Source organism: Stegodyphus dumicola, chromosome 10, assembly GCF_044657685.1.
Source record: "Stegodyphus dumicola isolate Sdum_Otavi_A_Nest chromosome 10, ASM4465768v1".
NCBI lineage: Eukaryota > Metazoa > Arthropoda > Arachnida > Araneae > Eresidae > Stegodyphus > Stegodyphus dumicola.
In genome coordinates, this window is record NC_140777.1 from 46,769,012 (window position 1) to 46,795,860 (window position 26,849).

General features: G+C 33.5%; 1 protein-coding gene across 1 annotated transcript in view; it reads left to right on the forward strand.

Moving 5' to 3' along the window:
- Positions 1-26,849, forward strand: part of LOC118197886 (uncharacterized) — a 265,749-nt gene that overhangs the window by 32,485 nt on the left and 206,415 nt on the right. The gene's annotated exons all lie outside the window — the stretch shown is intronic.

Consider the following 26,849-nt stretch of genomic DNA (forward strand, 5'->3'; position numbering starts at 1 on the left):
TATCAAATTTGAAATTTGGAATTCATTTTAGTATCGATTTCGTATTTTGTAAAACTTTAACGAATTTTTGAATAACAAACTCATCGATTTAAAAGCGAGCAATGGCAACACTCTACGGGGAAGAAAAAACATTTTTATTTTGACCGCGTTGAACTGTGTATCGGAAATTCTAAAGATATGCTCATTTTAAAAGTATTTTGCGATATTGCCCGTTAGTGTACTATATTTACTAAACTTCACTTGTATATTCTTAATCAATATGTTTTTAGTCAGTATCTCTAAATCCTTTTATAAGAAGATCATGAATGAAAGCATTGAGGAGTCGTGGAATCATGAATAAATACATTAGTTCAAATAAAGAAAGCTTAATTAAAAGATTTTTCTCTTTCATCTAAATGAGATTTTCACGTCAGCAATTTTTTACAAGAATATGAAATAACTCTATTCTTTACTGGCCATGGACACTTTAAAAGTTATATGAGCAGATTTAAATTAGGTCCAGAAACATTTTGTGATGGCACTGTTGGTGGCGAGTAAAATGCTGAACATGTGCTTCATCTGTGTTGCAAATTTGACAGAGAAAGAAAAATCCTAAAACTGGCATTCAAAAATATTATTATTAACTGGCCTCCTGATTTTCATCAGTTTATTTCCGAGAGAAAAGCCTTTGACTATTTTAGTCAATTCATTGTCAATTATTGTAATCCTTCATAAGTTTTCTTTTAAATTTTTTCTTTACTGTTTATTTTTCTGTACTGTATTTTATACTTACTTCCGTAAGCCCCATGTGATAATTTGTGATACATGAGGAATTGTGTGCGTATTTAACCAAAAAAAAAAAAAAACTTTTTTAAGAACATTATTCTTAATTTTTTTAAATAGATGACTGAACTTTTGGCAGTCGAAATCAAATGCTATATCATCAAAATTTTAATTAAGCTTGAAGAAAAAAAAAGTCGCATTATTTGATAATCAGGTTTCATAAATCATAAGTAGTGTGAAAAACTGCTACTATAATACTGGTCGTAGAAAGAGTACGAAATAAATTAATTATATTCACCGGGGATAAGAAATGGACTATAATTTCATAATTTTGAGGATAAAACTTAAAAACCCGTAAAAGAAATCTTTAAATGTGCAAAACCTTACGCCATTCCCATTAAAAGCGTTTGCTTCTTAATGAAACTGTTGATGATTAAATTCTTACAGAGTTAATACGAATGTGAAATTATAAAACGGCATTAAGTAGATTTGTAAATTTGACAAAGCCTTTAGTGATTTTCCAAAGTTTGAAATTGATTAAGCAGCTTTCGTTTCATTTATATCACTTTTATCTCCGAAGGTGCTACTAGTCTCAACCTTCATATTTTTGTCCCTATCACTTTTCAAATAAAAAGATGTTGCCACCAAATGTTATAGGCTTATATTATTTTTAAATGAATAATATATCGAATGTAAATAAATTTATGCCGACACATTATCAGGAAATCTAGATGTGCTGTTTTCCAATATTTTGTGATTTTGCTGTTGAATTTTATCTGGTATAAGTGCAATTAAAGTTTTGTTTAATAAATAAAGTTAAAAGAAATTAATAACAAAAAGGCAAAAAAGTTGCATAAATCGTCTTAGTAAGAAAACTGAACACTGATATGAAGAACGGAGGAAATATTTAAAAACGTTAATGGCAACACTTATCTGGTTATGTTCGAAAAAGAGAAAGTTTAGTAATAGAGTTTAAAAGGCGAAAAGAAGTTGTAGCGACAGGAGGGTGTCCAAGACCAGATTGAGATAGCTCAGATAGATCTGCTGAGTTTGCAATTTATCAAGCAAGATTTATCTTGCTTGATAAACTTCAAGCTGAGCAAAAGCATGAAAAACCTTAAGAAACCCTCTGGTGCGATGTTAAAATCCTTTCAGATTTCCTTTTTTCTGCATTTTTTTCCCTTTCAACCCGAAGGGGCGGTAGCGGAGAAGGGCTGTTAGTCTCAAAACGGCATTTTGTGGCGTTTCACTATAAATAGCAAATCACTTTTTAAATTGTTGCCACCAAATATTATCGTCCTTTATTATGTTTAAAGAAATTAAATGATGAAGAATCTGCATGAATGAATATTAGTTTCTCGCACTGTAAAAAAACGACAATACCTGGAGCCATCAGATTTTAAATAAAGTAGTCTTTCACCCGATTATAGACAATTAGAAGCCCGAAATTTGAATTTTGAGTTTGTTGTATTATGCATTCCCTATTTTCTAAAACTTTAAAACGAATTTTTGATTAACAAACTCAATGATTTCAAAGCGAGCAATGGCAACACTCTACAGAAAAAGGAAAAAAATAAAAATAAAAATAAAAACATTTTTTATCTTCACCGCGCGTGACTGCGTATCGGAAATTCTAAAAATATGCTCTTTTTAAATTATTAAAGTATATTGTGATATTGCTGTTGAATTGAATTTTATGATTTAAGTGCGAAGAACATGATATTTAGTAAATAATGGTAACACAAAAAACATATACAAAAACGCCCCTTTGGTCGTAAATATAAAATCTGAAAGCTTTCAGATTTTTTAAAAAATTTTCTTTTATTTAATATCATATGTATGTCTCAGATGAATACGAAAAGTACGCGAGGATTGTCTTCATAAAAAGAGTGATGCTTTCTTGCGTGATTCCTTTCCTTGCTTTATTTCATTCCTTTCAAAATGATGCAAACTGGTATAAAATATTTAAAACCAGATGAAGCAGAAAGCGTATTATTGCTTTAGAGTATGGCAACTACGCTGCTAGGTAATTAGTCACTGTTTCTACAGTTATAACAGAAGAACTTCTTTCTGGTTAAGTCTTGTATTTTCAAGTTTTCCTCCTCATGAGTATGTACGTAATTATAATAACGAACCTCCGTGTTCTTCATGATTAAGTGGTTAGTACATTCACCTGGCAACTGGAAGATCCATGGCTCGAATCCCGGCGAGAGCAAAGCTGGCTTTTCACATTTACCATTTGCTAAAAACCTGATGTTTTCTTTCTTTCTTTTTTTTTCCATTGGCGGAATTTGACGATTTTTTACAGATGGAAAGGTAAAAGTTACTTATCGGGTGCAAGTTGGTGGTTTTCGCCTCCTTTGTTTTCAGTAAAATTCCCAAATTATCGATATTTATTGTAAGTCGTAAACAATAGCAACATATGAAAAGAAAACATACTTTAGCTATTTAAAATTCAAATTTGAATACTAAATAAAGATTTCGCTATACATTAAAATTCTCACATTCTTCTTGAAATCTTCCTACAATTTTTTTTTAGCAATTCTCACGAATTACACAGCAATCTGTTTTCGTTTAAAAGAAAGAAAAAAAAAAAAAAAAAAAAAAAACAAGCTCTTAATTTAAAACTAAATTTACGACAAAAAAATTACGATTTTTTTATAAAAACCGTTGGAACGTGGAATATAACAAAGAAGAGCCCATACGAAAATTGTGGAATTTCTTGAATGAAAGACTGTTATGAATGTTTACCAGAGTTCGCCTCATTCTGAAAATTTGGCGACTTTTACTAAGGTAGTTGTTTAAATACGTAAGCACCAACCTATACTTTAATATTAAAGCCGTAATATTCATTGGTTTGCTTAATTTATCAATTGACTAAGGTAAAGCACGTGATCTATCTGCTTAAGAGAAGGGATGCCTGCGCGGAAGACGTTTTAAGTGAATCTGCCTCATATTTACATTGTACACGTTAAAATCATTGGTGGGTTTTCATTCATTAATGGGTCAACATTTTCTTTTTGATTTTTTAAAATAAGTGTAGAGTTATATTTTAAAATTGAGTTTTTATTTTTTACCAGTATGTTTGTTACTTAAACCTTCTTCTTCAATGGCCAGATAACCCAGGATAGGCCCTTGCCTTCCTCAGAATCGAATTCCAAGCTCTTGTATCCTTCGCCATGGGCATCCAATTGGTTATTTTTAAAATTCTTAAGTCTGTTTCCAAACAGTCGAGACACCTAAGTTTAGGTCTTCCTCTTTCTCGAGTGCCGAATAGTCTGGTCAAGAAGATCATTTTAGTTACATGATTTTCATCCATTCTGCATAGGTGTCCTGCCCATTTAATTCTCTGAATCCTCATATATTTTACTATATTTAGTTCTTTAAAAGATTTATAGAGTTCAGAATTAGTTTTTCTTCTCCAAATATAGTTACATTTTATGCCACCAAAAATACTTCTCAAATTTTTTTTTTTCAAAGATAGAAATGATACTTTTAACTTTTTCTGTCATTGCCCAGGTCTCAGCACAGTATGTAAGAATGGATCTGATTAAGCTTTTGTAAATTAGAATATTCGTTTTTCTGCTAGTGAAGTTAGAGATCAAGTATTTTTTGAGACCGAAAAAAATCGTGTAGCATCTGTGACTCGTTGCTACCCGATGGATAGGATCTCAGGCATTGAATCATTGAGAGTATTAACTTCTTTGTTATTTTAATCAAATGTGATTAAATTTGCAATTGCCAGACATGCCTTCGTGGTGGATTTTCTAAAAGAAATCAGCTCAAATTCACTTTACATGTAGAAGAAGCCACGACAACCAAATGCAATCAACTATTTCGTCGAAGAACTCACCGGAATGAAATACCAGTGCTCAATGGTCTTATCGACAAGGGCCACTATCTAAATTCCATGGGTGATTTAAAATCCATTTGAAGCCCACCATTGAAAAAAGAAATAAGATTTATAAACACTGGTTGTTTGGCTAGAAAGGTAATGCTAACAAAACGACGGGATGCATGGCCATTTTTGTGGGATATCCCATATGTAATATGAATACAATCCAGTTTCACTTAAAACGTCCTCCACGATGGCTGATTAGGTTTCAGTTTATTTGATTAAGGCACATCGCTCGAAGGAAGGATGGCTTAAAAAAGAATTTCCAAGGGAACATGGTTTGTGTCATGTCCCTCCCCTTTAGTGCTGGGGTATAATTTAATAAACCAAAACCAAAACAGCCTTCGCGGTTGATTTTATAAGAAAAACTGGCTCTTATCAACATTGCACATGGGGGAAATCCACGGAAAGGCTCAAGCAGCCACCTAGTTTGAACTGGTAACGAACCGTTAACGAACTACCAGTGTTCAACAGCTTTACCACTCTAGCGGTTCAGCCCAGGAAGATCCTTGAGCAGAAAATCCTCAGTAGATATGCAAAATATGGGATAATCAATATAAATTGCTTGGCCATAATCAAAATAAATCAAATCCAATTTTCAGCTAGTCTAATTTTCTCACGATCGATTTCCTCGCCATCACTGAGATTTCCATTGTTCTCCATGCACCATTTTTTTTCCTCTCAGCTCAAAGTGAATTTTGTAGTAAAAATGGTATAGGATCTATTCCAAAATAAGAACGTGGGGCAGTATCCGTTCCCAGTTTGTAATACTGTCGGAATTCTTTCACTTAACTATTCGATGTACATTTATCGATTTATTCACAGTGACATCGAAAGTGAAACATCAATATTGGCAAAGGATATGTTCAGATTCCTTTTTCCGCTCCAGAACATTTCGCTTTCGCATCTTTCGCCTCAACATCGACGGCAAAATAACAATAATCATAACAACAACAACAAATAACAAAATAAAAACGACAACAACAGCAAACGATTTCTTCCTCGCTTCGTTCGCCCAGCAAAGGTTACGTCTTTTCGTACGCTGACGGTGTCAACAAACCTGAAGAAATCGAGCGTTGCATACGTGCCATGCATCTTATGCATCGCTGCGTTTGGCGCGCCACATCAAACTTTTTATTTTTATTTCTCCTCCGCGCTGCGCGAGAAACGCAAATTTCACTTTCTACCTTGAAATATAGGTGCATTGGCTTCAAGAAAAAAACGCATTGTAATATATTTTGGCGAGATGAGACGACCAAAATTTCGCCAAACGCATTTTGAATTTATTTATCATTGCACATGAGTCTGTCATGAATATTATTGTGTAATGTCACTTATAAATGACTGTAAATTAGGTTATTTGAATTTGGAAACGTACATGAGGATTCTTTGCTAAGGGAAGTAGTGCCTTCGTGGAGGGCATGTCAAGAGAAACTAGCTCGCATTCACGTTACACATTTGGGGGAAAGGGGAATTATGAAAAATTACCATGCAGCTAGCCCGCTGGCCAGAGTTCGAGCCCGGGTCGAGCTTACAGTATTCAGCGGTTTTAACCACTGAGCATTGGCGGAGCCAAATTATTATCAATAGGATTGGATTGGATTGGATTATTCAATTATGACAAAGCACACAAGGGCTATCTGCCTAGAGGAAGGGATGCCTTTGTAGAGGACTTTCTAAGGAAAACTGGGTTGTACACACGTTACGCATGGGGAAAACCACGAAAACGCCCATGCAGCCAGCCCGTTCGCGGGATTCGAACATCGGACCGAACTACCAGTGTTCAGCGTCTTTACCGCTCGGCCGCTGGCGAGCCTTATTATCAATAGGTACAAGTAAAACTAGAAGAGATCGCCAATTAGCCACCAGGTAACGCCAATTAGTTTGTCTCCAGTAAGCATCCAGGTAACGCCACTTAGTCTTTCGCCAATTAGTCATCATGTGACACCAATTAGTCTATCGCCAATTAGTCACTAGGTAACGCCAATTAGTTACCAGGTGACACCAATTAGCCACTAGGTAACGCCTCCATTCACTAACCATCTTGAGCAGAGCCCCCAACGGCTGCTGTGAGCATTCGCATTGGGCATCCAACCAAGCGCAATTACACAACAGCCGGCAGGTACCACCTCTGCCTTTGCTGGTACTCAGCCCGTTCGAAATACCAGTATTCAGCGACCTTTATTTTTGGCCGCTGCTAAGCCAGTTCTTAGGATTGTGCTAGGGTCGTAATACATGGGAACGTATTATAAATAAGGCTCATAGTTAATTATTAATACTATATTAATAAGAGTTGTAATTAATTATTAGTTTCACAAACGAGTCGTAACGCCAGTATAATGCAGAGTCGTAATTAAGAGTCTCAGCATTATGAAAAAATATATTAGCAAAACTACGATGTTAAATCTCTACGTCATAGATACCGAACAGTTTTCTACCAGTAATGAAAATTGCGCCGACATTTCGTGTAGACCATAGTTAAATTAAACGTGGTGCTTTTATTGTTTTGTAACACTGCTTTGTTGTTTTCAAAATAAGCGTTGTTAATTAAGTTTTTAAATAGTATAATCTTCTTTATTCTCTGTTTTATTGAAGTAACTAAGAGATAGGTTTCTTACGTTTATAGTCAGACGAAAATATGTTTTCTCGGTAAAGTATTAACTTGGTGTATAAGTCTTTCTACAGAAAATTATTTGGGGCGTATTGTGCTATAACTGAAAAAAATCAAGTAATTAATTTCTAATATGGTGATCAGGGTACTAATTTTATCGACCAAAAGTAAAAGGCACTATTTCTGCGCCCTAAAATGTACACTAACAATTTTGCGAAAAATGTATTCACGTTCGAAAATTTGCTGTAACATTGTTTTGTTTTTCCCTTTCTTTCTTTCTTCTTTTTTTTTGGGGGGGGGAGGAGAGGTAGTGGTGAGAGTCAGAAAGGAAGCAGTGACACTAATAGCGGGTCTTTTCTGTTGCAAAATAACATGTACCACGCAATTTTATACTGAAAGATACACGCTTTTAACGTTGCTCGTTGGCAAATGATGTTTTCCATTCTTAAAATAAATACTAGCTGGTTTCTTTTGAAATGAAGAATCTCTACCCTTAGACAGAAGCTTTCGTATCCTTTGCCGTAATCTAAATATTCCAATCCAACAAAATCTTTAAATGCGTTTTGTTTCAAATTAAATATTTCAATAAAAAGATTTTCAAATCTATTACTTTGTTTCGTTTTATGTTTATTGAAATAAATTAACCTAAGCAGTATGCTTCTTATGTTTAGAAAGCTTTTATCACAGCTGAAGATTAAATACGTTCGTTACCTGGCACAAGTTTCCCTTGAAAAATCTTTCACGAAAACAATTCTTTCAGCAAACAGACCTAAAGCTCTTTGTCGTCATCCAAACAGTCTAGTTCAATCCAATGTTTTCTCTTTAAAAGTATTAGTTTGGCTAGATGCATTTCTAAAGAAATCTGTTACGTAAATTCCTAAATAAGTAATGTACCGTTAATTTTAAATTATAACTTTTTAAACTGAAATTTAAGTTTAACAACTAATTCGTTGTCGTTATTTCGCAAGTCGCGAAACGTTATAAATCAACTGTGCTCTTCATGCTCAACTGTGGGATACGAACCATTGATTCTTTCCTTCCTAGCCGAGGCATGCTAACCACATACTTCACAAGAATACGAGAAAAAGATTGTGTTTCTTCCTTAAATTTTAGATTTAAGATTACCATTAATTTGCACGATGCTTTTCAACATCATATTGCACGAGTACAGATATTCTACATTAAATTACTCGTTGTTAAAAGAGGATAATTAGACATAGGCATTAAACAATCAACAATGAGAGACTGTATACTTTAGCAAAGGACTTTTTCTCTTATTCGGAGACATCAAACAACATTTAGGTTGATTCAGAGTTCCAGCTTATAGTTTGGATTTTGAAAAAAGGCTACTAAAATTTTAAAAGGAATGCTAAAATTTTGCATCAAAGAATAGGAATCCTATGTTAGCCAAAATAGAAATGAATAATATTCGATAGCTGATCGTAATTTTCTACGATTCTGCAAAAATTATCCGTAAACATTCCTCTAATTTTGAAAAACATTATTCACAAAAATTATTTAGCTAAATGGATTTTCTTCAATTGTTTTAGATTTAAAAAATTTATCTGCTTTAATTAATGACAGGGACAGGGAGAAATGGATGAAGCATCAGAACTTTGCATATGCTAACACAGGTATTGCACTGTCGCACTACTGTACATTTTTTTAATTAAAAATATATTTTAAATATCCTTTTTTAATTAATGGCATTAATTCCAATCCAGTTCTTACTAATGTATTCAGAATTCTTAACTTTTTACTTATTTTATTGTTTTCCGCGAGAGATGGCGCTATGCTAGTTTTCTCTTTACTCCACCCATTAATGTTTCTGTAAATATGTTTTTACTTGTCCTACATTTGCAAAATTATTTGCTCAAAGAGAAAAACATATGTCAAATCGTCTTGTATAGAGTTTTATTCAAAATTTGTTCTTATTTAAGATTTCCTTCCTGCCCAATTAAAAATAATTATTATTTTTTATCGTCTTTATGGCAAAAATTTCATTCAAATGATACACGATATTTGTTTTTGTGTCCACTATACAAACTGACAATAGTTTTAAACTGTGAATTTAGTTTTGGGCACATGACTTACATGTTAGTTAGAAATATAATATTAAAAAAAGTGTTGTAACTGTATGTTTGTAAATGAAAAATACCGTTTTTGATCATTTGTTAATTGTATTGTTTCTTTTCTTTTTCAGGTGAGTATGAAAAAATGCCTTTTCATTTTGAACTACTCGTTTGAAGGTTCGTAGATTGCACTTTTTTTAACTTTAAATTTTAATGAATATCTGATAATAATGCTTTTATCTAGTAGATCCTTTGAGATGCAAACACACATTTAAAGTTATTTATATCTTTTAAGCCGAAAATGTTGATGTCATACACAGAAAAAATTGTGAAATTATTTCCAATTAAGTACTTTGCAGTGCGTCTAAATTCTCTAAGTTTTTATTGATTCTTTTACCTTTGCAAAAGCTTTTTTGTTTTTGAAGATCGGGAAAACATGTAAATACATAAAATCTTCTTCGAAATAAACAGTAATTCTTTTTTATTTTCTTTTTTTTAAACCAATCTCAATTGAAAAGTGTTCTTTTGCTTAATTTTAACGCAGTTGCTATTTTTGCAGTAGAATTCTAATTATCTGAAGAGCAGATAATAATTATGTACCAGTGAAGAATGTAATAACAATAATCGGAACCCCAGGTTTTTCGAATGCCACGTTTTCCTTACTAAGCCAGATAAAGCTAATGTTATTTTTTCTATTTAACGTATTTTTATTTTTCCCGTGGTTTAATAATGCAAAAATAAAATATCGTACCCTGCGTACATTTTGGAGAATTTAATAGACTAATTGAGAAGAATATCTTCTAGATACAGACTGAATATCAATTTTTCCAGTACTTCGATAGACTATCATCCTCTCTTCTTAAGAAAGAATTGTACATTTTGGAGTTTTAAAGATAGAATTTAAGATTTATTACTTCATTAAAAAGTAGACGATAGTTGTTTTTTTTTTCCTAATGCCATGTCTTCCGACTGTGTTCCGCAGAATCTTTCGTTTGCAGGAAGTTCTTCTAAAGGTTTTGCAAGTCAAAGTCAAAATTCGAAGAAAGTTTTGAATATCACATGGACGGTAAGACTAACTAGATAAATTAAGTAAACAAAGTAACATTTCTTTTATATCAGCTGTTATTGTTACCTCAAACAATAAGAAGCAAAGCTATTTTTATGAGTAAAATTGTAATGAAATAATGAAATGACAGTTTTTTTTTTTTTTTTCATTTTCCACTTAACATGCACGTAACACTGATATATTTTCAAAGCTTTATGAATACTTATTGTTCTAAATGTGGAAGGAATTATATTAAAGAATTAGGTTATTTTGTCTTGAGCAGAAGACGTGAAAAATGTAAGGAGCCCTTCCCGAGAGTCCAACCTTGGACCTCTCGAATACGCGCCGAATTTGCGTCCGATTACACCACGGAGACATGCGGAAAGGAGGGAGAAAGTAACGTATATACTCCCCCTTTAGAAGGGCGCCTGGGGATTAGGAGACCTAGTTGTCAAATCCTCGTGGTGATCAATTATTGTCCATCTCCTTTTAGTTCGGAAGCCACTTGTATAGTCATCAAGTTATTATTATTTTTTGTTTGTTCTTAGCTACGTAAAAAACATGCAATGCCCTCGCTGGGACGTCAAACTTTAGACCTCTCGCATACGTGTCGAATATGCTTCCAATTACACCACGAAGGCATGCGGAAAGGAGGGAGAAAATATCTTATAACATAAAAATAAATAAAAAAGTAGTTTTAAGGATTCCGCAAAAGAAAATATAGTTCTCTCAAGTTCTCCGAGTTGGCAAAGGTTCTAATGTACACATGATAATAACTTTCCTATGATGAGTGCTAATGGCTTCTAATTCCTTTGTACATTATCCAAATTCTGATCAAAAGCTTACTTAGGAATTATTATCCGAATATCCCACATTTCCGTAACCGTTATTTATTGGATAGATTTTTCTTAGCTATGCGAAAAGATTTAAGATACCCGTTATCCTTCTGGTTACGATAAGTATTAATGTTAAATAGTGCATTTTTAACACGGCTGTTTGAGTAATATTACACACTTTTAATCTATGGGACATGAGTCATTGTTTGGTGTGAAACTGCATTCTTTCAATATTTTTGTGTCTTTATTTCGCACGAGAGTATCAGATTTTATTCACCGGTGAAGAATGCAATGGACTGTAAAAGAATAATGTTTTTCAAGAACGAAGACTGAGAATGAAGAAGCTGTCTATTAATTTTATTCAAGAATCTCCTTTTGTGTAAAGATGGAGCATAAAGCCGGTAAAATGTGTGGTATTTTTTATGGCTGCGTAGGCGGAAGGTTGCTAAGTTTCTTGGAAAATAACCGCCTGTTAAATTTTGAGGCAAAGAAAATGTTCTTTTATATATATATTCTTTTTACTACTTATAGAAGTCTTTCATAAAAGAAACAATTTTTTAGAGTGCTGTGCAGGTTTATCTGAACGTACTCGTATAATAAAATAATAACCAAAAATTTAAAACAATATGAATAAGAAATATACTTCATTTTGCCTGAATAACGTCGTTCACACGTTTAAGTATATATTTCACCAGCGTTTGATATCCTTACATGGCATCCCCTAAAGGAGATTCCCGATTCCCGTTTGCTGATATTTGAAATCAGGAGATTTATCGGTGTATTATCTTTTGACTTCAGTCTTCTCTTCAGAATTGATCAGATATTTTTAATTGTACTAAGCTCAAGTGGATCTGCTGACTAGTCAAAGATATGGGCTTGACTTTTCGCAAAGTTTCTAATACTTTTCTTTGATTTGTGTCATTATGTAAGTACTTGAAAAATGCCATTTTTCAGGTCAGACATTTTCTAGATTTATTGCTACTTTTTTCTCTACAATTTCGATGTAGGGTTTTGGATTCATGACACCAGTGATAGATGATACAAATGGTTTCGTGACATTGGATAAAGAAGCATCTCTAGAACGTTTTTTTCGGAATATTTCATAGTCTTATTGATGTGGAACCTCAGATACATTTAATAGGTGACATTTTAACATATCCAGAATGTTGACCGCAATCAATGAAATTGGCTTAATCAATAAAAATATAATATGTTCCCAACCCTTTTTGTTCCTTACTGAATATGTTTACGCTGAATCAGTCGTTTTCTTTCATATGGAATATTAAAATGTGCTTCCTTTTAAGTAGAGCTGCTTTTCGATCTGCTTTTAGTAATCTTCCATATATAGTGAAGTCGTGTATATGTATTTTAGAATTTGACAACTCTTTTTGTAAATCAAAATTAATAAGCAGAGAGTTTTCTTTCGATTTTCTTAATAGACATCTGTAGTGATTGATTCGTGTTTTCTACCACATTTTAAAACTAGTTATGGTTCAGTCATCCCACTTCCTTCATAACATTTAAGAATGCTGTTTATAGTCCCAACACTTATTTGACTGGTCTTCGCAATGTCTCTTTGAGTCACAGAAGTGTGCTGATTTAAAGTAACAATCTTACTTCGCTTCTCGGAAGTAATATCCATTGTAGAAAATGAAACAGAGGTCATCTACAATAAAAGAAAAATATATTGTTGCACTTACGCCACATGAATCAAAATCAAAATCTCAAAATTTTTTAAAAGAGCATATCTTTAAAATTCCTAATAGACTTTTAAGGGTTGTCATATATTTTGTTTCTTTGTGTTATTTTTTTGAAAATTAGCCGCTCGAGCAGGAAGCCGCCTAAAATAGTTATCATAGAAAGAAAAACGTATTGTAGCAGTCTACGGGTTCATGGATTTGAAGTGATTGACAACAACACTTGAAGAAGAATCAAAACACAATTTATTCGCTAGTATTTTACAAGAGAGTGCAAAAGACACGTTTACAAGTGTCGAAAAACTACTCTAAACCCGCTGAAACAATCAGCAACACAGCCTTCCGCCTACCAGGCTGTAACGGTTAAGTCAGCTTCGCGGCAAAGCAGCAAAGTACAGTTCCCGACTCGGTGCGGTCGCTCTCGGAGCTCAAGACACTACTACTGAACTCAAGGTACTCTCGATACTCTCCAAGATACAATTCACGATACACCCTACGATACGCTGCTACTCCGCGTACAAGCAGGCTGTATATAGCTTTTGACCTGGCTTCGAGAACATTCTGGGGTAAACCGGTAAGCATTCGTTCTAAAATGTTCTCGCTCCGTCTATGGAATATCGCAATTTTGTCGCCAAACGATCGATTTCGCGCCAAATCTGGCAACCCTACCTTCCTTTGCTATTTTCTGCCAACCCTAAACCCGCTTTGCGGGGATACTGTCTTACCGTGGCTGGGCATTTCGTAACTTTTTAGGATATTTTATGCTTCTAATTAGACATTTCATGATTTAAATGCATTGTTATTTAAATCAATCAGATGGAAAGTATACAAAATAAGAATTACGTTTATAGCTTTTCAATCACTTGGTTTTCTACTCAGTAATAGAATGGTTAAATTTGAATGTTACATATCCTACGCTTTATTGAATGGCAATTACGCTGATGCGTGAAAATAACAAGTATTATGTGTGAGGCAATGGCAAAACATTGCTTTCAAATAGCCGAATTTGTGGATTAAAATTGAAAGACAAATATCTTACATTTTGCGAATGGCAGCAGTCCGGTACGCTGGAGATAAAAGCATTTTATTTTGAACAGTGTTGCCACTTTTCGCTTTTAAATCGTTTTGTTAAACAAAAACTCTTTAAATGTATTCAAAATAAGAAATGAATCAAAAACAAATTCCAAATTTAAAATTCGGGCTTCGAGATGCCCATGTTCGTATGGAGGACTACGTGTTTTAAATCAGTTCAAGTTTAAATAATTAATTACTAAATGGAGTATAGCCGAGCATATTCGATGGAATATAACTGTATTCTATAGGCTCGATTACTATGCAAAAATATTAGAAAGTTCTAACATATGACGAATTTGTCACTAGTCGAAAGAAATTTGTTTCAATCAATTAATTTCATACGTAACAATTGAAATAAATTTGTTTCAATAAATTTCATACGAGCTAATTGAAATAAATTTCTTTTGATTGGTGACATGCTTGTTATATCTAAAACCTTTGAACAATGTTTTAACTGATTGAATTAAAAATTAGCTTAATATGAATTAAATATGTGCTGCTTAATTCACATTATAATGCAAATTCTAACTTAACTATAAGCTGATGGTTTAATGAGTAGCTTGATAAAAATAACTAATGGAAACAGTCTAGTGAAATAATAAACAACATTTCCATGTGGTTCCGTCTGAGATTGTTTACTCATTAATAATATAATATCAGAATTCTTCAGAATTATCCAGAGAGTTTCAAACATAAAAACGTACTTATTTGGAAAGATTTTATATTTGGTATTTATTTATTCTTAATTCATTCTAACATGTTTACCATATTCGCAGGTACTAAAAACTATTAGAAAAAAAGAATTTAAATGAATATGAGCTTTATGCTGCCATTTTTTGTAATGAAAAAATAAAAGAGTATGATTCTATTTGAATTGCTAATGAACATAAACCTTTTGCATAATGATTTCCGTAATTAAAATATTTTCAATTTATCGTATGTTTTTCTATGCTTAAAAAAATTGTTCATAACAAACACTTAATTACTTTACGAAAAAGTTACTTTTTTTCCTCTTTGTAATGAAAATTATTGATGAAAAGGCTAATACTGATCGAGAAGATGGTATTTAGATAACGTGAGTAAGTTTTAATAAAGTCTCCGTCTTGAATTCTTTTTGTTAAGTATCAGGCATATTTTCAGATCATATTCCTTAGGCGTAAGGATAGGTTACGAAATTGTCTAAAGCTGTTTTGTGTGGATTACTTCAGATTTATTTTTGCAATAAAGCTAAACTGATTCAGTAAACTTTCTTTTGTGAAAAGCGAAAATATTTTTCCAAATATTCTTGAATAATTCAGTAAGTCATATATTTAAGTAATATTACTTAAATATTTAAGTAATATTACTTAAAAGTATTTATAAAAAGCAGTGCATATTTAAGCATTACGTAGATGCATTGAAATTTGCATATAATGCCGAATCCGAATAATTTGAAATTGCTCATATGTAACCGATATCTCAATATAAAGTGACTAAACTTTTATTTGGCCATTATTAGAACGAGATAATTATCGAACCTGCTGGAGGACACATTTTCTGAACTTTTTTCTTAATTGTTCAGTTCTTTTTCACTTTTTTATTTTTCTGAACCTTTCGTTGGATATTTTTTTTTCAATTGTGTTTTTCAGTTCTCACCTGTTAGAGCGAATCCTTACGGTTTCAAACTATTTCTATTTTCTGTGAAGATGGTTGTTTTAGGCATCAACACGGTTGGTGATGTTAAATACCGATACTAATTTAAATTCTCAGAAATGCTGAATGGTACGGACATAAAAAAAACATGGTTGTTCTGATTACGTGAAATGCCTTGTTCAGTTTCAGTGTATATTCAGATAACCGTTTAACATATCGTATATATCCTTTTATCGCAATATTTTATTGAATTAGTATTTGCTATAAGATAACTAACTTTCATCAAAATATTTTCTTTTTAACATTCATTGAAATATATTCATCAAAATATTTATTTCAAACGTGTTTCAACTTTCTCTTATGTATATCTGTATAAATAAAGAAGAGTGCCCGTGTATTTGTCTTTCATACAAACCTACGCTTTTATCTGGATCTTGATGAAAATTAGCACATTTGACTTTCGAAACAAGAAGGTCACTGTCTACATAAGCTTTCTCAAAAAATACTGCATAGGATCCTCAGTCTTTATATAGCGAATTTAACGAACTTTTGATCATAAACTCAGTGCTTTAAATGCTTTGTGTTGCCACTCTACAAAACGTAAGATATTTGTTTCAAATTTAATCAGAAAACTCGACGATATAAAGGAAGTGGATTGTTAGGAAGTATGGAATAAGTTGTTTGTTAATTGTTAAGCAAAGTTTGAGTTATGTTGTAAAATAAACAATAAAATTATTGATCCATCTTCGTTTAATCTTTATTTAATATTATTTATTTATTATTTGAACAAAAGGGTTTAAACACAATTTTGCGCGGTTTCATTTTTTATTCGAGTCTGCTGCCATTCGGAAAAACGTAAGATATTATTCTTTCGTATTAATTTGTGTGTTATTCATTAGGAAACTAAAATATTTAAAAGCAATAGATGCAGTATCTGAAAATTATTATTTTTTAGCTTTTGAATTTAGTTGATTTAGATGAAAATATATTTAATTCATGATATATCTAATTAAAAACATTAAATACTTTCATAGAATACAATTACGTATTTTTTCACCTTTTATCGATAATCCCTATTGATAAACCGTATTGACTTAAAAAGTGCCCTTTTGGCCGATCGTTAAAATTTGTACCCTTTCATATTTTTATTTTCAGCTTATTTAAATTTCGTTTGCTCTTATCGCCAAGCATCGAAATGCATATACAATTTTAAAGTTGTATTTATTCTCTACTTTGCAACTCTCGTATTCTCAATCCCATGCAGTTCATACCGTAGCGAGTTTCATGCATTCGCTTATCCGATTCGTTACAGAATCCGAAATTTGAATTGAATCATTTTTTTTTCTGTGTTTATTTTTGTTCTCAATTTGAAAATGTGGTTTTAAAAGTTAAATTAATAATATTTAAATATTAATGTTACAGTATATCCGTTTTCACAAAAAAAATTCACTATTGCGTTTGAAATGTTATAACTCTTAACGTTCTAATATTTAATTATTAATGCTTATTTATTAATATTCTTCATTTTAAGTTTTAACCTTAACATCTGTTAAAGTTATAATACATATTTTTCAATGCCATTTCATCTCAAGTTCTAAATACTCATTATTTGTCCAAGGCTGCGTGCAATATTTGCATCTATATCAATTCTTGCTCTCTCTCAAAATACACTGATATTTTCATTGTTTCTGTAGAACGAATATCACTTGTTTACCTTTCGAAATGCATTGAACTGTTTCGTAGAATTAACGTCAGGCCAAAGTTGCAAACTATGCTAACTATTAGTATTCAACTCGACCGTGCAACTCTTGCATCTGCTAACTATCTACAGCTGTTTAAGAGGATTTTGCTCGGGTTTCCTTTCGTGTCCCTCGCCAGTGCAGTGCTTTCGTTTCCACAAGCTGTAGCTTTGATTCTGTTTTGATTTTTTTCCACTTGTCTTTTTCCGATTTTTTTGTGTACATTTTTCTTTTATTTTTCATTCCGCATTTGTTTGCGTTCTTTGAGTTTGTTGTGTTTTCCATTCTATTGTTTGGTTTCCCTACTAGTTCTTTTTTTTTTTCGTTATTTATCTTTTTTTCGCTAAGCAACTGTTTTCATCCAATTACCTCCTAAATGGGTGAGGTTCTTGAACTATCTGTATTTTTTGTTTCTGCACAGACTGCAAAAACGACATTCTCAGGTTCCTTTCCGTAGAATGAAATTTAACGTGACAAGATTTTCCTGAAGGCAGTGCAGGGTACGACAATTTGTTTGAAGCTTACTCTACATTATCAAACAAGTAGTACTATTGGCTGGGTTATTTCCTCTTGCCTACATGTTACAGAGCTGCCCATACGGTATAGTGATCAGGAGGTAATCTCCGGTATCGAAGGGCCCGGGTAAGAATTCTGGAGAAGGCATGGATATTTGTAAATGTATAGTGTCTCTGCGGCAAGGAACCTACTTATACTCTAAATATTGGCGAGCCGAAAGTCCTCTTGTGGAGTTTGGTGGTATGGGAAAAAATGTAAGAGACACTCGGACTATCCCTCGGGGTGCTCTCCCTCAAAATTGGGATGGAAGTAGAAGTCCAACTTCCTTGAGTCTCTGACAACCATTCTTCCGTAAAATTCATGGACAAGACAACAACAACAACAGCATGTTACAGAGAAATCAATCCAAGCAGACACAAAGATTTCAAATCCTTTGGATCTTATGCGAAGAAGCATGCTATCTGGAGACTTTCAATATGTGTTCTTAGAAATGCTACCCACTTTTAGAAGTGGTCACCATTAGAGATTTCATTTCTTTGATTACTGGAGTCCAGACTCCATTATGTCTACAACTATTCCAACTAAGCAGAACTCAGTTATTAATATTACATTTTTAAAAGAAATAACGTCTACTTCGATTATAGGCAAAATTATGCACTATTTCTTTCATTTCAAATTCACACTTAGATACCTGTTAAAACTCCGATATTCCATACCAATTTAAATGCATTTTTTGAATGATTTGTCATCAGGTAATTACAGAGGGATTTTACACATTTTTAGAACGGTTTCGCCGAAGAAATAAAAAGATGGTAATGTTTCGAAATAAAAATATCTCATTATTTGAAATGAGTAATATTGTCTACCATATCGGATATTTAAAAAAATACTCTTGACGTTTTAAACATAAATTAAATGGCCTCGAACGTGTTCTAAAAATGTATAAACATCCTCTGTAGTATTCGTCCAAATAGTTTTTAACTTCCTTGTACGAAGCAAATGAAGTATAGTAATCCCGAAGTCTTTCCGGTATCATATTTCAATGTGTATATATTTGGGAACGTTCAAAATGGAACGTAAATATCCATTCTAAATATTCTCGAATCCATTTTGACTATTTTTTTTTTGCCTGACGTCTGTACGTACGGACAAAATAAAGGACTATTTTTTCTAAAACGGATTGTAAAGTGGATATAAATTCACTCAAAAGGATTTTTTCGTGACGTCTGTACGTATGTATGTACACATGTATATATCTTACATAAATCAAAAACGATTAGCTGTAGAAAGTAGAAATTTTGTACGTAGAACTGCTATGACGTTTAGTTGTGCATCTCACCTTTTCATTGCAATCTGCAGTACCAAACGTATGCATATGCACTCACCTCCTTTTTGTGGCTTAAAAGACTTTACCTGACCTCGTTGGTTGTAGTCATATATCTTCCAATTAAAGAAGATTTTTAAATGAAAAAATACTCATCCAATTACCTCCTAAATGGGTAAAATATTCATCCATATTTGCCTATCAGATTAAATAATAATAATAATTTTGGAGAAGCAGCGAAATCTAAGCTTTAAAACGATCTCGCGGTTCCTATACTCATATGTGGGAAATTTATACTCAGTATGAAAATATAAAATTATAAGAAGTATGAGTTACACACGAGAAAAATTGACGGGGATATTAATTTCAAAATGGGAAAATTTTTATATCCTTTTCAACTTGAGGGATCGATTAATTTAGAATATTTAATTGGTTATTCTAACTTAAAAATTCGAGGAAAAAAGTTTAAAAGAAGTGCAGAAAAAAAATCTGTATAATTAATTACGTAGTACAAGGCAGTTATGTGGCTTCCACATCTGATTTGTGGTTTTACTTTCCACAATATTTTCAGAAGACAGTCAAAAATGAAGACAAATGCTTAAGCAAACTTTAAGTATCAAATAAAAATTAAAGCACTCTAACAAACTAACTTAGGCCCTCAATTTAACTCTAAGCATTTATGTCTAGCAATGGCTAAACCCGATATAAGTAGTACCTCATTTGCAGAGAAAAGTAACGCAATGACGGTCAACTATGGCTGCCGTAGTCCCTCAGTATGGAATAAGCACCCCAAACGCGGCACTTTTCATAATTCAGAACTTTTGGTCGCTTTGACGTAATTCCAGATCCTTTATGCATACAGCTAAGAGCCTACCAGTAGCCGTACAGGTTGAACACTGACCGGTAGAGATGGATTCAATTATCGGTGATGAGATTGACTTGTAACGGAGTTTTTTCAGTTTTCGTCCTGTAACATGAATTCTAGCCAGCATTCCTTAAAAGGTTCTCCACGCAAGTTTCATTTCTCTTAGGTTCCCATGTAGCTCTTCTGTTCTTTGTCGTAATCCAAATAATCCGATATGTATCGCTAAAATTCAAGTTGGTGGTGGTAGTGGTTTGCAAATGGCTATATGTGTTATATATTCTTTTGGAAGGGTCAATACCCAGTAGTTTTAGGAATGGTTTATTAGAGGTCAATGCCCATCTCATCTCAGAGAATGTTGTCCAAAATGCACGAGAGGGGTCGATCGACCTTACATCCGCAAGAAGCGGAAAATGCCATCCCACACTTGATGATGGGATTCCGGGGTATCTGAGGGTCTCTCCTTTTTTCTCCTGCCATGAAACCTCTGGAGAGTTTCCCAGTGTAATAAATGCCTCATATCTCCTTTCGGCTCATCATTATTATAAATATCCCATATCGCACAAACACTATTTATTTATAAACATCTAAACCTTTTCCTGAGTTCGAACCCTCTTCCAGCGGTAGAGCCACTGAATCGATCACGGAATATTTACATTTCCTTAAATGGCAAACTGCTAAATTAAATGTGAATTTTATTAATATTGAACATAAATCATGGTCTAACACTCAAATTTCTTGTGAAAGCTGAAGATATTACGTTTTCTAACTCGCAGCACTGACTTCCTAGTCAGTGTTTCAGTCACTCCATAAATCAACCATCGATAAAATAGAGAACAACGTATTCGTGAAAATGAGGCACTTCTTGTATTTCTCTCGAAATGCACTGAACCTTTCACTTTATGAATGAAGGCCAAAGGAAAGTTAAAATTTATAAATTATTAACTTCTGAAGATGAGCAGAAGACAGATTTGAAGATAACCGAAGTGGAATTTCAATCAAAATGCCTACTTGATTTCGGTTTATTAATTTTGAAGGACACTTAGGAATGAAATTTCTTCTGCTCTTTTCGATCCGCTACCTTCCTAAATGTTTTCTGAACTTAGAAATATTCAACTTAGAAGGAAAAATATTCAACTTGGATGGAAAGCTTATTGAACGGGGTTGAATTTCAGATTTGATAATGCAATACTTGCTATAGTTTCATTAATCTGGATTACGGTTAGCTAAAGTTCGGTTAAGAGATATTTTACAGTACACAATAGCAACTGTAAGAGGAGTGGCGAGGCGCTCCTCTTACAGTTGCTATTGTGTACTGTAAAATATCACCACTCAGGCGCCGGATGTAGAGAGGCGCTGCGCCGAATAATCAAGAATTTTAAGCACACCAAAAGAATCTTCTGCGAAACGTTCTATCTTGATTTTGCTAGTTTCAGTTTTTAGGGAAAACTGAAACTAGCGCGCAGGTCGCCAAATACATTAAGAGCGGCCTTAATTGTACGTGAAGATAACTAACTGAATATTGACAGTAAGAGCTTTTTCAAATATCCTTTTTTATGTGAATTTTGTCCTAAAATTTCGTAGACTCTTATGCAAATTTTAAGATACACAAAACATTTTAAACCCTCATTATTGTATAACGTATTAACTATTATTTAATGTATTTGCAAAAACATACTAATTTAAATTTTTACAACTTTTAATTGCTGATTAAAGGAAATAGTTACATTTTAAAATTTCTAAATTTCATTCTTGGTTATTATTAGTGGCGCTTACTTCGCCAAAGTGGAAGCAGGTGATGGCAGGTTACCAGAAATTTCAGATTTGATAATGTCTTATTTATGCGTTTCTCGCCACAGAGGCTTTATTTGTCATTTCATAAATATTACTTTATGGGGACAAATGTTTTACGGCGGAAAATGAAATGTCTCTTGGGAACAGCATACATTTTCGAGTGAAGTGAATTTGTATTTACCTTTTCTCTGTCAATATTTTATATAGAATTTTTTAATACTTATTTATTCAAATTCAGCTGTAAAGCATCGAAACTGATGTTTCTATGATAATATGAAATGAGGTAAAGAAATATTTTAATTGAATTTATTTATTTAGAGAGAGACATTGTTAGAATTTTCTAGATTTATTAGTTAATTTGCAAGGTTTGGTTTGGTTTATTAGATTACGGCAAAGCACTCGAGGGCAGGGATGCCTTCGTGGAGGACTTTTTAAGAGAAACTGGCTCGTATACACGTTACGCATGGGGAAAACCACGAAAACACCCATGCAGCCAGCCCTTTCGAGGGATTCGAACCTCGGACCGAACTACCAGTGTTCAGCGACGTTACCGCTCGGCCCCTGTTGGGCTCGTTAATTTGCAAGGAAGCCTTGTGCTATAGTACTAATTATCTGTAATAAACATTATTGAGAATACATTTACATAATAACTTGAAGCAGTTCCGGTTTGAGTCTTAAATTTACACAAAATTCGACTTTAATGGATGCTTGTTTCCATCTTCTATACGGCTATCTGCCTAAGGGATGGGATGCCTTCGTGGAGAATTTTTAAGGAAAACTTACCCCGCATTGATATTACACTGGGGATAAACCACGAAAACCAAAGATGCAGCCAGCCCGTTTGCCTGGGACTGAACCCAGCTCGAACTCTTAGCATTCAGCTATCTTAACTATTCGGCCATTGGTGGGCTTGAAAGACACAGATCTGTGATAGATTCACTTGAAAGGCATAAAAGTGGCTGTAAAACTAATATAAGTCTGAAGTTATAATTTTTTCTGATTTTGAAACATATTTACTCAAACCTGAAAAATTTCCACAATCAGATGTTTTCTCAACACAACCAGTACACAGGGTGGACCATGAAAAACCGATCCATAAGCAAGAGAAGAACTTACTTTCTAACTTACTTTAGAACACGAAACGTAAGGCGATATTATATCGGGTGGCCCAAGATAAGCTGAACCGCATACGGAAGTCTTCACTTGCTGTTGGTTCAGTTTATCTTGGGCTACTTGATATATCGCCTTGCACTTTATATGGTCTTCACTCGCTTTGGGTCCGGTTTGTCTTTTACGACTATCCTGAATACATTCCATAGAGAAGATTATATACTATGAGAAAACATGTTTCAGATTACACAAAACTTAGTACACAGGAATAGAAAAAACGTACTGAGAAATCTTTCAATTTCTGTTACCTGTGTTCAATAGCTGAATATTTAGGGGAACTGGTAAAGAGAGCATTTATTACAGCTTTGGGTGATAGATCGACGCCTCTAATCAATAAAATACTGGCACTAGTTTACATGCTGCCTAAGGCCGAGTTTACTATGGCCACTATTCTAAGTTTCAGAGTGATACTGTTACTAACTTGGCGTTGATGCAGCCTGACTTCGAATTTTGTTCTGGGATATCATATAGTAGTGAACTAAGTTCTGACTTCATTCTCACTACAAGGGCTTTGAAGAGCATTCACTGAAAAAGAAGATTAAGAAATACTTTTCAGTGTTTTGTATTCTGTTTCAAATGTCACAATGAATTTCTAATGTTATGATCCCCATTTAAAATTTGAAACCTGATGGATCTGAACATTTCGTTGTTCGCATTTAATGCGTATTATGATAGAGACAATGATAAAAGAAAAAAATCACTACCCTTAATTGGATAGAATGCTACTGGTTTAGTAATAAGCTTTTCAAACAATGATTATTGATATTAAGTGTGTCCATGCATATTTTTTACTGGAAAATACCATATAGTGCTTTTTACGGTAGTGTATTACACCTCATCACCAGATCGGTGGGTCATCGATGTACCCGTTATATATACAAGAGATGATTAGGCTTTGATGCTGATAGCACTGGAAATCGTGACTTCAGGTTGTCGAGTTGATAGATGCTTCGACCCGCTAAGGGATCAACTCGACTGCCGCGTTATCCTAATACTGTCTTTCAGATATCGTCGACAGAACCCAAATGGACAATGAACTGGGCGATATCGCTGTAAGGATGTACAATAACGGTTTGGTATACGTAGCACTCCTTGAAAAAGATGACTAAACTTCAAAATTTCTTTACTCAATCAGTGCGCGACTAAATCAATATAGTAGGAGTATCTGGAATCTTTCAATGTACCGAGCAGAGTGTTGCTAGCTAATGAATTATAGGATAGGTATTGCCATCTTGGTGTCCAGGTCTCAGTCCGACATTATTTTCGAACTATTGTCTCCAAATTTGATGCACAGTATTTGCATTACGTTGAGTTCCTACTCACTAAGACTCTATAAGACCAATAAAGCTGTAGTAAATTATTTATTTTGATGATCATCTCAGTGCCATTTTAAAAAACAAAACTTCACACTGAAAGCCATTTTCATACCATAGTTTTAATCTTGACACTAAAAGCATCAGAAAAAAGCTATTTCCATATACTTGAGAAAGTCTCAAAAGTTAGCTTAATAAAATATCTTGTCCCTTTTGACCCCAGTTTCGAATAACATCATAGATTGAAAAGTGCAAAATAGATGAAACACCTTTTTCTAAATACTGTATTTTTCTCTTTTGCGTTTTAGCACAAAGTTCTAACTTTTTTTAAATAGTCATGTAATTTCCTTCCTTAAGGCGTTCAAAAAGAGAACAGCCCTAAATTTTATAATGGGCTCATCCACGCATTGACTGTTTTCTTCTTATTAATAATTAATTTTTAATTATTAGTTAATTTCTTCGTAGATTTTGTGTGTATGGACTCTGGTGGAGGAAAGAGTAATAGTGAAGAGTTTCAAGAAAACAGTTACTCTTGGTGGTTCTGAAGAGCACTCCACATGGGAAAATAGACTTATCGGTGAAAAAGACGGTAACGATGGCGACAACTTCGAAACTGTAGCAGACGCAACAGACAGCAGCACTATCTTATTGGAACGCAGCTTTATTTTAAATAAATCATATTTAGTTACCGATTGTGTATCTATGAACTGTGTTCATTTTTATGTTTTTACGTACCATTGTCATTCATAAATTAAATTATTCACATAATTTCCCCCTCTGTATTTTCATGCTATAAAATTAGTAAAAAACGTGAGGGAAAAACGCTTGCAGCGGACCACACAGAGGTGAAAAATTGTGTGTGCGGGCCCCGCAAGTCACTGTTTTCAAGCTTTTACGAAGTGTCACACGACGGGGTTCTGAGATCGTAGACGCAATAATACGTTCTAGTTGACAGAACAAGAGACATAACTTCCCGACCAGTATCAAGAGATTTTAGAGTTCTGCACTGTGTCTGTCGTCAAAATCCCACGATTTCAGGAGGGCTGATGAACCATTGTTTTTCCTCTGATATCGTTCCAGACATAACGAACAGAGGATGTAAAATACTACTAAAAAATTAAGGAGGCGAGGCTAATTCAGTCTGAAGATTTTTCTAAGTGAAAAAACACGTCAGAATGCTCCTGAACTGTCGACTAGAGAGAACCAGAATGCGCTTGAACTGTCGACTAGAAAGACCCAGAATGCTCCTGAACTGTCGACTAGAGAGACCCAGAATGCTCTTGAACTCTCAACTAGAGAGAACCAGAATGCTCCTGAACTGTCGACTAGAAAGACGCAGAATGCTCTTGAACTCTCAACTAGAGAGACTCACGTTAGCAGGTTCCTCAAATCATGAGGATTATAATTCACTTCAATAACTGTTCTATGCTGTCCATGAATTATATGTATATGCAAAGAGCTTCTCGTAATTGCAATAAATATGTTTTGAGTTCAAAAATGCAGTATTACGGAAACTCACAAATGTACTAATAATTATAAGGCGCCAGATGTGCTACCTACCTGCCCCATATGCTAGTAAATACGGTATATTCTGAAATTTGCGTATAGCTAGAACAAATATTTTATGATGTTGCTTTTTATGGTGAAGTAATATGTTTTCTACCTGAAAATTTCTCAAAATAAACGCGACTGCTATCCAAGAGAATGTTATTATATTTTGAATATCACTTTATAGCAAAGACCACTGCGTCTAGATTAGATTGTAACAGAGATCGCTAATCGTGTTTTAAAGCCGATGGTATTGTAACTGAAGAGTGAACAACATTTAAAAGAGTCATACAATTTATTCCATTGTTTGTTAAATGCATTATGCAGTTACCTAAGTACAGCACTGTTGCGTGCAACTGAGATAATTGTACAATAAAAGAGTAGTAAATGTAAATGCATTATCTGCAGATCCATTAAAATGATGCTGAGTTCTTCAACTAAAAGGCATGCTGTGAAAAAATGTGGGTATTATCCGTAATGAATAGTTGCGTGACAATATTCGTTACTTGTTTGATTTCAAATGTTACAGCACTTCTATTAATTATTAGAATTAAGTGGAGTTGTAGTTGGATTACTGCTTTCTTTTTTTATTTCGGCGACGTTTCTTCTTAGTGGTTTGATGAGAACCTATGCAGAGGGTTTGACATTTATTATTGTTAGGAATTAACTTTCGCCAACGTAATTACTACGTCTGAAGATGTTACATTGTCATAAAATAAGGCAATTATGATTAAGCAGAAGGAATAAATCGGAAAACAGTTCCGTAGTTGTACTAATTTTTATAAAACTTTAGGGTAAAAAGTATTTGAAAACCGTGGGAAGTGACAGAAGATTAATATTTTAAATGTAGTCGTTGAGCAACGACAAGAACCGTAAAGATCCAAATGACTTTAGAATATTCTTTTCTTATATAAGAAGAATGCTTGTGTTTAATGAATTTACATATTGTGAAACGTAAA